Genomic DNA, 12,919 nt, shown 5'->3' with positions numbered 1-12,919 from the left:
GAAATACAAGCAATACATGAACAGGTGAAACAACAGCTGCAGGATAGCAACATCAAGTACAAAAACAGAGCAGACATGAGAAGAAGAGAGGTGAACTTTGAAGTTGGAGATTTGGTTTTAGCACACCTAAGGAAGGAAAGATTTCCAAAGAGGGAGTATAACAAATTGAAGTTCAAGAAAATTGGACCATGCAGAGTATTAAGGAAATTTTCTGCAAATGCATATGAAATTGAATTACCCCCTAATGTTGGAATATCTCCAATTTTCAATGTTTCTGATTTGTACAAGTATGAAGATGAAATTGCAAAACATGCAAAAGAAGACCAAGAGACACAAGAAATTGACTGGGTAAAACAGTTACCTACAACAAAAGAATTACAGCCAGAAAGGATTTTGGACAAGAAAGTGTTCAAGAAAACCAGAGGACAGGAGTACTTTCAATATTTGGTCAAATGGAAGGATCAGCCAATTGTTGAAGCTACTTGGGTAACAGAAAACATGCTATAGAAGCTAGGCAGTTCTGTAGAAGAGCTCATGGACAGGAGCCCAAGAAAAATTTTGTCCTGAGGAGTCTAATGCAGGGGCATGAGACTTGAAGAGAAAATACTTCAAACTTATTCCAAAAAAAAAAAAAATCTACAAGCAAAGGAGTGGGATCCTTTAGCCATCAATTTCCATGTTTTTCTAGTCAAGCATAGAGCTAGAATATAAGGTTAAATCATGATGTAATAAGTGTTAATTAGTTAGTTGTAGTGGAGATTATCGAGGAGAATAACTCGTAGAAAATATAGAATTAGTTAGCTATAGTGGAGTTTCTCAAGGAGAATACCTCGCAGAATAGATAGGATTAATAAATCTTAGCCACTGTATTAGGATCTAGTTGTTAAGACAAACCAATATTTATGTAACTTTCATGCTATTGTAAAGGGATTTTGACCGAGTGGTTTTATCTCATATTGCTTAAGTAAAGAGGAGGATATCTCTATGTATTGGTCGATCTCGGAGGCATCGTGATCTCCGAAACCCTTTCTGTGCATCTAAACATCTGTTTATTAGTTAAATCTTGGTATTTATGTCTATCTTTGGCTTTCACATAGCGCTTTCTTTTAAGTCTTTACAACAGTGGTTCGGCATACTTTTTTAGTTAATACTTTGATTGAAGTCTATTTGAGTGTGTTTCCTTCATTCAGCGTGCTCTGTTTCCAATTTACATGTCGTTTTAGTCCTGCAAGCTAAATTCTGGTTTACACTAAGAAATAGCAGAAAACTTAGTCTGAATTTGGAATCCGGACTTGAAATCTTATTAAGTGTGGTTGATATCCATATCGGGTCCATAAGCACTATCACATTGCAGCGCTTCAGTGGAGAGGAAATGGCCTTTTGAACCGTCGAAATCCAATGTTGCGACACATCCAGATTTGAAATATTATAGAGGAGGATTTAAAATCTATCGGGTCTGCGAAGCGTTACCACATCACATTGTTATGTGTAAAGGGAGCATTGAACCTGCCAATTATGATCACCGATAAGTGCTATAGTTACATAGCATCAGGGAATCGCCGATAGCAAAGTGCTGATAGTGTTATTCCATTTCTTACGGAATAAATCCCGCCGATAGTGTATTTGCGTGTTAACACCTTCCTTTGGGAAAAACAGCGTGAATAGTGTTAAATCGAAGTGCCAATAGTGTTATTCCATTTCTTATGGAATAACCCCATCAATAGTGTATTTTGTGATTTAAGGCATTTCCTTTGGGAAAACAATGTCGATAGTGTATTTTACGCATAATTGCATTGTTTCCATTTCCAATGGTGCCAATAGTGTATGATGTAATTCCTATGGAATTACAGTGTCAATAGTGCTAAAAAGGGCCTCTGTTATGAAATTGCACCCGATAACAAGGGTTGGGCCGATTAAGGGAAAAGGATTGGTAATAGTGGCTAAAAAGGGGAAAATTTATAAAATAGTCAGTCTAGGAATAGATGACTGATACTCCAGTTGGGATTGAAGAAGAGATTTAGCCAGAATTAGAGGAAATTGTATCAGGGTTTGAACGTTTGTCCATATCGCCTACACCCAGACCACCACGAGACATGTGGTGTTTTCCAGGCGTGGCAGAGCTGAAAAATCAACGGGCATGAACGAGACTTGGATACCCTTTAGGCAAAGATTCATAGGGATCAAGGGGTTCCAGGGGCATTGGCTCGTTATGGGGTTCTCAAGTTCGTAAAGAACCCATTGATGAGGGCCGGTGAACCCTTGCTATCAAGAATTGTGAGTGATTGGGATCCAAACCAGGAGGTCTCCATTATGCAGGGGCACAAGATTGAGCTCACATTATATGATATTTACTTCTTGACTGGACTACCCCCCCCTTGGAGTGGTGGGGGATATTCATCCAATGTTGCCTCATGGGAGGAAAATTACTAAGTTTGTGGAGCACCATTGTCCACAGGATGTACGTGTCAAGGGCACGACTATCCTCATTAATGATCTAGAGCAACTAGAGACACCGGTTGTTGCCGCAACCGTGCTACGGGTCTTGGGTAGCCAAGCATTCCACCACATCACTGGTGGGCAGATGATTATGGTTAAGAGTGTTTTGGCTGAGACCTTCTATGGGTGGGCCCAGATGATGCTGTTGTCAGTGAAACGATAGTTAAGTCTATGTAGGAGGTAGGTAAACCGTGATTGTGCTTTGGTACAGTACTGTGTGCGTTCTTCTTTGAGAAGATACCCACCATCTGTCCTCATGTAGAGATCCGAGATGGGGGTCCACAAGAGCCCAGGATGCATTGCTGGGGGCAGCTACTATGGAGAGGGGGAGGAGATGGAGTCAGATGGGTGTTTCGACCCAATTTTTTCGCACATTGGGATTAGATGCCCCTCTACATTGATGATTACCCTTATAGCAGGATGAACTATCAAGGAGATCCTGACTTGCCACTTCCATGCGGGCGAGCATGGGGACTAGACGGTAAGTATTAAGTTGCTATTTTTATGGTGCATTTCATATTTTTATCACATGTATATGGTACTGAGTGTAAAATATGTTGTATGCCGACATAGCACCGGCAAAATAGTAGGATATGTAGGATGAGCCGCAGCGCTTAGGGCTGCAGATCAAGGAACATCGTCATCACATCAAGGTCCAGAGGAGAGTGTGGTACTCGCTAATATACATCATAGATTTGAGGTACTCTTGACCAAAGTTTCAGAGTGTGAATGGAATGAGTTGGATGACTGATACACATATGAGTGTACTAGTCGTGAGGTATCATGCGACACTTGGCGATGGGTGGCCAGGTAGTACATGATCTAGGTATGGGTGGAGCAGAGCCTTCAGTGCGGGATCCGTCGAACAGTGACTAGATGTAGGAACATGTCGGTCCCTTTGATTTTGATCTTGTAACATACTATGGGAATGTGGAATGTATTTAGATCTATTGGCTCCAAACACTTATAAGATACATAATATGATTATGCATTTTTATATGACGATGATGGTTCGCCAAGTGTTATGTTTGTAGTTGTCTTCTATGATATACATGTGATAAATTCCAATCTAGAATGTTATTTCCAATGGTATCTAAATAGCTATTTTGGGATCTAGGAGCATGACTGAATGTAATGGTTTCAAATTCACATATGAACAGTTTAAATCATAGATATTTTCTAAATAGGACTTGGTTATGCACATGATACACACCATTCAATTGCATGTCAAGTAGCAAGGAATCTAAACAAACATGAAGATGAAGGATGTGATGAGCAAGGGAATTGACTAACAAACCTATCACTGCATCATACTCAGCCTAGTTATTGGTGGCAAATCCAATGCACACATCGTTCGAAAGGACTAACATATACGAGGGGTAAAAATTTCCTAGGTTGTTGAGGCTAGATTCCGGGAGAAGCGACTTGCATTGTTGGCATGACCGATATATGGTGTGGATGATGGATCCATCTAAAAGGTGCAAAATACAATGGATGAGATGATGCAATCTACCTAACTTCATGGCATAAAGAAATACACCCAAATCAAAGGGATGTGCTATGAGTGATATTTCAGGAGGTAGAGTGCACTGGGCGAATTACGAAGGGGATGGCCTTCAGAATCCTCCTAAAATATGCTCCCTTGCCTAAGTGCAAGGGTAATCAGGGGTATACATAGCTTCCATGATATCCTCATCAACCTGGGAGATGGGCGGACGGGAGGAATACTAACTATATGATGTAGCGGTGTTACCTGTTGCATCACTCTGAGAAACAAGGTTCACATACGCATCATCTTGAATGGTAGAAAACAGGCTAGTAGATGGATGATCTACGAATGTTGTGACTTTGGATTTTGTCAGAAGCGGTTCGATAGAAGCATGCATAGAAACCTCAGAAAGGTTTTCCTCCGAGGAACTCAAGGATGACGAGAAGTAAAGGATGTGTCCTGTGGTGTCCATCATCTCGACATCAGGGGGAGGGATCATGATGGTGGGACCAGATTCTCCTTATTCTAGTTTACTAGTGTACCAGAATCCACAGGTAGAGGAGTAGGAGTTTCACTACGAGTGGTCTCGTATTCGCGTAGCACTTCAAGGAAATCACGAAATTCATCGAGACAAGGGAAACAATGGGAATAGTGGTCATGATGATCATACAAGGCACAAGGATGATTTGTGCGTAATGTTCTAAGTTTCTTGGGTGGACCTAGGAAGTTAACATGTAGTTCATGGATATTTGACTCAGCGAATGTTTCATGAACTAAAGATTTGAGTTGAGGAAGCTCAAGACAATTATTGGTGGCATGCCCAATAACTTTACACAAAGCACACGGAGGTGATGGCTTTGGGGCCTTAGGGGCTAAAGGAGATTAGGGAGCCTTGTCCTTTGGTTCTTTCCTCTTAGCTTTTACCCCCTATCCAGATGCTTTCACAATAGGAGTAAGTTCCTATTGAGGTTGTGATGGAACTGAAGTAGAGAAAGGGGTTGTAGGAACCAATTGAATCAGGGTCAAAGTATGATAAGGTCTTAGCTGACCAGGTTCAATGCTTGCAGGAGGATCGATGTACCAAACTAGGATCCCCAAATTCATGTTAGGAAGGAAAAATGAAGCCATGACAAGGACATAAAATAATCCTAGAGGGGGGAATAAGAAAGGTATCTAGCCTGCGGGGTAATGTCTCGATGGTATAGCTCCTAGATGGCTTAGACTTGGAGGAATTGTTCTTGGTTGAAACATAGGAGAGACACCCACAAACAAAGGAGGTCCTGGTGGGGTGGATCCAGAGGGCTTAGCTTGGATGTCAACAACAGGGTGCTGAGGAGATGGTTTTTGATCAGATGTACCAGACTGCTTGATAGTAGCTCGTGACGCTTGTAACATGTAAAAACTCATAGAATTAGGCTTTGATATGGGAGGCAGAGGACCAGGGAAAGCACCCAAAAATGAGGAATCTTTATAGACTATAGGTGAAACACCAGTGAGAAGAGTTGAAGACTGCTTATTTGATCGATGGTAACGATCTTCCCTTCATGGGGGAAGCACATCTTACGGAGAACCACAGATGTGACAGCTGACATGGCATATGTGTAACTACAACCTAAGAAAATGTTGTAATCCAAAGGGGCATCAATAACCTCAATGTCTACATGGACAATCTTGCCCACAAGGGTCACTGGATAATTGTGGTACATGCCAAGGGGTTAGGAGGAGTGTCTGTCCCAAGCACACAAAGTGATGGTGGAGGGGGACAACTCATGTGACTTGAGTTGTTTCCAAATGGAAGTGGACATCACACAGGTGGATCCACCTTCATCAATAATGCATCAGGAGATGATGGCATTACAAGCTCGGACTAGTATCTGGAAAGCAAAGGATGAAGGCAATGGGGGATGTTTTGATGTATCAATAAAGAAGATAATCAAATTATCGTCGGAAGGATCTACTGCATCCAAAGTAGTTAGTAGAGATTTATTTTGAGATGGGCATGACTATAGGACTTCCAACATCGACATGGCAGCAAGTGATTTTGCCAAGTCATCTACTATACTGTATGTATGGGTAGCTCGGTTAGAAGTTGCATTACAATGTAATGGTCCCTTTGGGATCTTGGGAATGGCCTCAACTTTAGGTTGAGGGATCTGTAACAGACCATTTGGTGTCATAAGAGGCTCAGAGGATGCTTTGGTTTTGGACTCAATAGCGGACGAAGCCATTGGCTTGTCATATTGATGTGACCGAGTTTGTAGGTTGATATTGAAGGGATTAACCTCATCAGAATTCCTCATAAGGATCTGGTAGTAACCAAGACTAGAAGGTTGGGGGGGATGGGTTGCTTGACCTGGTTAAGGCTGAGCAGCAACAAATCCTTGCTGAGGGAAAGGATTTGTGAGCACTGTCGGTTAAGATGGCACAGGATAATGAGGAGATTATTGACCTCTAGAAGCTACTTGAGCTTCCCACATTTGGTTCATCTGGGGTAAGAGAGGACACTCATGTGTATAATGGTTATGTACACCACAACATGCACAAGGCTTGTTCATTTGTATCTCTATTCTGCTTGGGTTGGCTGCCCTATTGTTGGTTGTTGGCATTAGGATGGTTCCCCTAGGGTTCACTAGGTTGATTACCTTGATTACCCTGGTTACCTTTGTTACCCTTCCCCTTATTCTTTTTCTTTGAATTTTGGGGATTAGTCACACTCTGCTATGCAAACACATGAACCTGAGGGAGCGATGGTTGCTAGCGCTGAGGATGCATGGGAAGCTATGATGCTAATTCTTGAGGGGCTGGAGCATTCATCTATGCATAAGGAGGATCAATGGTTTGGTACACAGGTTGGGGTCCTAAAAAAATGTTGCTAGCAGGATGGGCATGAGTGTTAGAGGAACTCGTGCCCCCTTGAAAATAGCCATAACTTTTTGGAGTATATGGCAAAGGGTGTGGAATGATTCCAATGATACAGTTAGTGGCGTGAGATGCCCCCAGTGCATTGGCATTTCCAGGATGCGGGAGGTCTGGAGTGATGGTATAGAAATAACTAGATTGCGCATAAATCACGTCATATCTTAGAGCAGTTTGGAGAGCTTCTTCCTCGGTCTAAGGAAAATCGGGTGTGACATTTTTTCCAATGGTGATAAAAGGCTCCTAAGAAACCAATCTAGATAGACATGGTCTTCAAAAGGTGGGGCATGGCATGTGCCACTCTTGAACATGGTCAGAAAGGCGAGTGGTGGAGCATTGATGGAATGAGGTCAATAGCTTTGTACTAGTGTCGTACTGGAGAGGTAACTGGCAATATGAAAGGAGTGCTTTAGCAAGTGTTACGAAAACGGAATGAGATGCAGCAGGATGGTCTACATACCATTTTGCAGCATCTCCAGTGGGCATGAGTTAGAATAGCTGAAGACAAATGGAATCATCGGTAATGGAGTTAGAAGAACACCACATGTGGAAGGATCGGACATGGTTGGTAGGATCCTCTCCACCATTACCCTCAAACTTTGGGATGTCTGAGGGAATCTTAGTTGGCATAGAAGGCCAACCAACATCATGGTGTATGGGGTTGTTTATCAAATGGCTTAAATTTGGTAGACTTAACCCCACCTAAAGGGAAATATGGGGGCTACCAGAACGTTCCTGAGACTGTTCTGTTTGATGTGACTACTAGGATAGAACCAGAGCCAACACCAAGTTAGGTTCTTGCACCAGCTATGGGTCAAGACATGGTGACAATATGTGGTGAAGGAGGCTCGGAATCAGGTGAACCAGGAGAAGAGTCGGTATGGGGGCTCAAAGGGCTATGAACTTGAATCTGATGGGGAGGGGTAATATGCCCAAGCGGAAACTAGGGGTGAATGCCTAATAGTCTCCGTGACAAATGCCTTGGTGGTGCAATGGTGGTAAGACACACGTGACATGGAATTGGTGAAGGGAGATCAATAATATGCCTTTGTCTTAATCAGGGGAGATAAATTATTATATTAAGTCTTGCCTTGGTGACGTAAACCAAGCTCCCTTTGCTTAAGGTGTGCTTGTTTGTGCAAGTGTATTTATTGATTAAGCCCAAATCGTGTTTGTAAAAAAGAAAAAATCTTGCTAAAAATAAACTAAAATTAACGACATAAAATGAATAGTAAAACAATTAACTAAACCCCACCCAAACTGGGTTTGAAAACACTGTGCTGGTTGGTGGCGAAATTGACTGGAAAAAAATAAAAAGGTCAAGAGATCTAATTATCAGTGTGACTAGGATCAAGTGACACTAGGTTGCTGGAAAGTGGTGCAGCAACAACAAAAAGCCAGAGAGGAAGATCGTTGTAAAAAGATAGGGAGATGGGTGAAACACCTAGGGCAATCGATGGGACCCTAAGGCCAATGACCAAACAGGTTTTAATATGAAACTATGGATGGTGATGACCTATCTTATAGATATAAAAAAAAAGGGTACAAGTACGGAAAATAGGGTTGAAAGCGTTGCAGAAACTCAGACTACTCACTCAATTAAACTCCTCTTATAAAAGTGGAAGCATACTAGAAGCCCTAGGTGGGTTAAATTCCACTTCAATGAGTAAATCATAGTAGATCAAGGCCTAAACGGGATGAAACAGAGGTTAAAAAACCAAGCAGATAGCTCTCTACAAAACCCATAAACATATCTGACAAAAAACCCAGAAACCCTAAAATCATAGGTACTGACCTGTTTTCAAGTGAGATTGCACTTTTTCGGCTGAAAGGTGCGCTCCGGCCTCCATATTGCACTTTTTTGCCTAAAAAGTGTGATTTCTTCTCCGTGATCCCCGGTCGCCAAATCTCGAAAAAGAAATTGTGGCCTCTATCGCGGCTGGTCCCTGTGACCGCAGAAAAGACCAGAAAACTTGCAGAAGTCAGAAATTTGATAGGTCTAGGATTAAAAATCTAGGGAAACATTAATATATTGAAAAAAGAAGAAACACTAAGATGAAAACCGAAGGTCACCCAGGATTCTGGATCTGAAGTATGAAACCCAGCGGAGTCGCCAACTTTATTGTAGTATTTTCTTCTCAAAGATGTACAAAAAGAATCCACTTAAGATTTTGGATGACAAACAATCTCAAAAACATAAATGGCTACTAAACATTGTAGATTTGCAGCAACTGATAGAAACAAAACCTGCCAAAGCCCTGGTCTATGCCACAATCATAGTTAAACAGCAAAAAGAAACAGTAATAACTCCAATCATCCAATGGAGACCAGATATACAAAGAATAGATTTTATTATAACACCTGTGAAGAGAATGAATAAATGTTACCAATCCCCCTCTATGGGATGAGTTCTTGGCTATCCTCAAACGTCTTCAACTTTTGTAGAGTCTCTCTCCTCTATAATGTGTAAACCCAGCAAATAATGGTGCGCGATAATGAAAATAATCAGAGTTACATCACTGAGTGCAACAATGAAAATAATCAAAAGTGAATAATGAATGGAAATCCCTTCTATTTATAGCAAAATATTGAGTTATCCCTGAATAATGAGATATAATAAAATATTATTAACCCCGTTCTTGGAATAACCACTTGGAATAGTTTATTATATTTGGTTGGGGGGAAGTATTTAAACTTTTATTTAGAAATAGTAAATAAATAAATGATTTATTTATCATCTCAAGGAATTGGTTAAGGAATAATAAATAAATAAGGATTTATTTAATTATTCGTAAGGGATTTAGTCAAATTTGACAAAGAATAATAATTAATTATTCTTAGATAAAAATAAGATAATTAATTATTTATCTGTTTACTTTTCATGATTGGGTCAAATATGACAAGGAATAATAATTGAACAATGGTTTATTTAATTATTCCTAGAAGAAAATCAAATAAATAGCTATTTATTTAATTATTCTTCATGGGTTTAACTATAAATTACTTAATAAAGGTGGTTTATTAAATAATTTCTCACAGTGAAAGCAATTTTAATATGGTAAAATTGGCTTTAGATGGTGTACTTCGATCCATCCAGTAATAGGCTAGATGGTCATTTTTTTCGTGATAACACCTGCCCTTCAACTATCACAAGAATCCTAGGGCATTCCTTGCTTATTAGTTCAGAGTAGGATAGAAACTCTCCACAAGCTGCAGGAAGAAAGGTAGAAAGAAAAAGAATTTTTTTCTCTTCTCAGATTCGTATCAAGAGTTGGTTTGATAAAAAGTTTTCATGGAAGAATGGATTTAGTGTGGGTGACCTAGTCTTGAAGTGGGACAAATCCCACGAGGACAAAGGAAAGCACACTAAGTTTCAATCCCTATGGATTAGACCATTCACTGTACATGAAAAGCTTAACCAACACACATATCTTCTTCAATATCTAGACAGAAGATTCACTGTCTTCCTATTAATGGCTAAGATTTAAAATATAATATTTTCAATGATGATTTGGGATTGTGCCCTGCCTTATGTACATAGTTTGTTTTCTTGTTTCTTGTCTATTTGGTTTTTTGTTTGTTTTTGTTTTTATAAATAAGCATCATGTGTGAACATGTTTTATGGATTTTTTATGTGTGACTGAGTTGAAAAGAGTCTTGTGACACTACAACATTTGGGTAACCTTTGGTCCTCCTTCTTTGTGTTGGTTACATATTTTGGTCAATGATGTTTTGACAGAAAATACGATTAGTCCATAAGGAGAGTTTTTTGTTGAACCATGATACCTATGTCTATTCTAGAAACCTTATACCCACACTCGATTCCTTATGTTTTTTATGTTTTCACACTTATCCAACCAAGAGCGGGGGAAAAGGGGAAAAACCTAAACAAGAAAGCCTAAATCAACGATCCCTATATGCTTCTCTAAAGGAACAACCTCTTCTTCTCTCAATAAGTTGGGATCCCTCTTCCACCGATAAAATGAATAAGTGCCTATGCACAATCATATATAAATATATAAATAAATGTGAAAGAAGAGAAAGGATTCCTACGTAGAGAGCTGAAGAAAGAAAATCTATCACGGTACTGTCTAGGTTTGCTGGTAGTAGAGAAATTCTTGTGTTCCTACAGTGACTTTATCCGGGTATTGTCCAGGCCTACTGGCAGTGACGAAACACTAGATGAAAAAATATATTCTGAAAAATATAATGCTCACAAACTATACTACCCTTTTCGATTCAAAACATTGTGATATGGCAGATATTATGTTTGTTTTCAACCAAGATGGCATAGAGGGGACCATGTTTATTCAAGGGGTAAGTGGGGAAGCCAAAGTGATCTACATGATGAATCAATACTCCCTGAAGAATTAAGACCCTACACAAAAGAATTAACAAAGACATAGAAGCTAGAATTCTACTAGTGTGTCGCCAAGTGTTTTCGTTACTACAAAACCCTCCAAAATTTTTGCCTACACACAAATTTCAGAGCCTACCTTCATCTTTCATATTATCATCGCAAACATTGGGACTCATTGCATGTGTTTTCTCTAAGTGTTTTTCTCCCATTTGCAAGAAAATCAAAGTGTCGTCTTTTCACATGTTAAGTGTTTCACAGTGTATATAATATTGTTTTGGTGGTTATAAGGGGTTATCTTTGTCTAAATGAGTTTTTCTTACTATGTAAACATCTATTACACCCATTTCCAAATATTTAAGCACTATCGCACAAGTGTCATCACAGTCATCGTAAATTGTATCTTTGGTGTCACACTTGTCATTACAAAGTTGTTGTACAAAGGGAAGTTAGTTTTTCATGTGTTTTGGATGATCTATGTTGTGTTGTTAAGTGTTATAAGTGTGGGATAATAGTCGAGTCCTATCACTATTCACGTCAGCTTCATTGATCCCACACTTTGAAAAATTCGAAAAAACTCTCAACCAAGAAACTTAGCCTCATCTAGCCCTCCTAAACTACGCATTTTACAGTCTTAGCCCTCAAGCTGCAACCCTACCTCTTGGTACTATGCAATGCACAGGTCCTACCTCCTAGGACTATGCAATGTGAAATCACAGTGCTCAAGCTCAAACTCTGACCCAAAAAACTATGCAATTTCTCTCTCTTTCACAATCAATATAGTGCATTACGCAACCACAAGGATCAAGCCTCAACCCTGAGCTCCTGAAGTGTAATTTTGCAATCATCTAGCCTCCTCTTCCTTCTAGAACTATGTAGTGGGAAAAATCAGTGCTCAAGCCCTTAGCCTGACTCCCTGAGCTCCTCAACTCTGCAATATTGTTTCTCAATCTAGCCTAAACTATGCATTATGAAATATCAAGGCTCAAACCTGAGCCTTGACTACTTGAGCTAGAAAATTGCGTAGTAACTGTACCTCTCCCTCAGCCTACCACCTTGTTCTAGCTTAGTCAGTGAATTGTCATGCAACATGTTAGGCTAGGGTTTTATCGGACTGATGTCATATTTTCATGAGTGAATTGCAGATGTAGGTACTCTATCATATCATGACAAGATGATGAATAAGGAGATGGAGAAGGGGAACATGCAAGAAGACACCTCTGTAGTTGAATATCTAAGTAGATCAATCAGAAGAAATAAAAGGGACACCATTTTGCGACTGCTTCTCAAGATCTGATATCACTGAAGACTCCTCATCTCTAAGCCATGTGGAGGTAGACATAAGAACATTCTCAATAATACATATTGAAAGAAGAAGCAAGAATGACTTGTCATTGCCATGTCATCATGCAGTCCATGTCATCAGTGTCATGTCATGTCATGAGTCACCATATGCCATGTCATGTTTGTGAATTATGTAAATTCCTATTCAAAATGTATTGTAAAGTGGAATGCAAAATATGAAAACCCATGTAAATTCAAAAATTCATAGGAAGTAAAATAGTGAAAGAGTCACAAGGGAGGTGAAGCATCACACCATTTTTTATATATACACCCTCATTATATGAGTAGAAGACTTTTCACCTTGGATCCTCCTGCAA

Source organism: Pinus tabuliformis, chromosome 5_2 (genome assembly GCF_031772625.1).
Source record: "Pinus tabuliformis cultivar Carrire ecotype Pingquan chromosome 5_2, CPIR1, whole genome shotgun sequence".
Classification (NCBI taxonomy): domain Eukaryota; kingdom Viridiplantae; phylum Streptophyta; class Pinopsida; order Pinales; family Pinaceae; genus Pinus; species Pinus tabuliformis.
Note: the sequence above shows the minus strand (reverse complement) of the source record.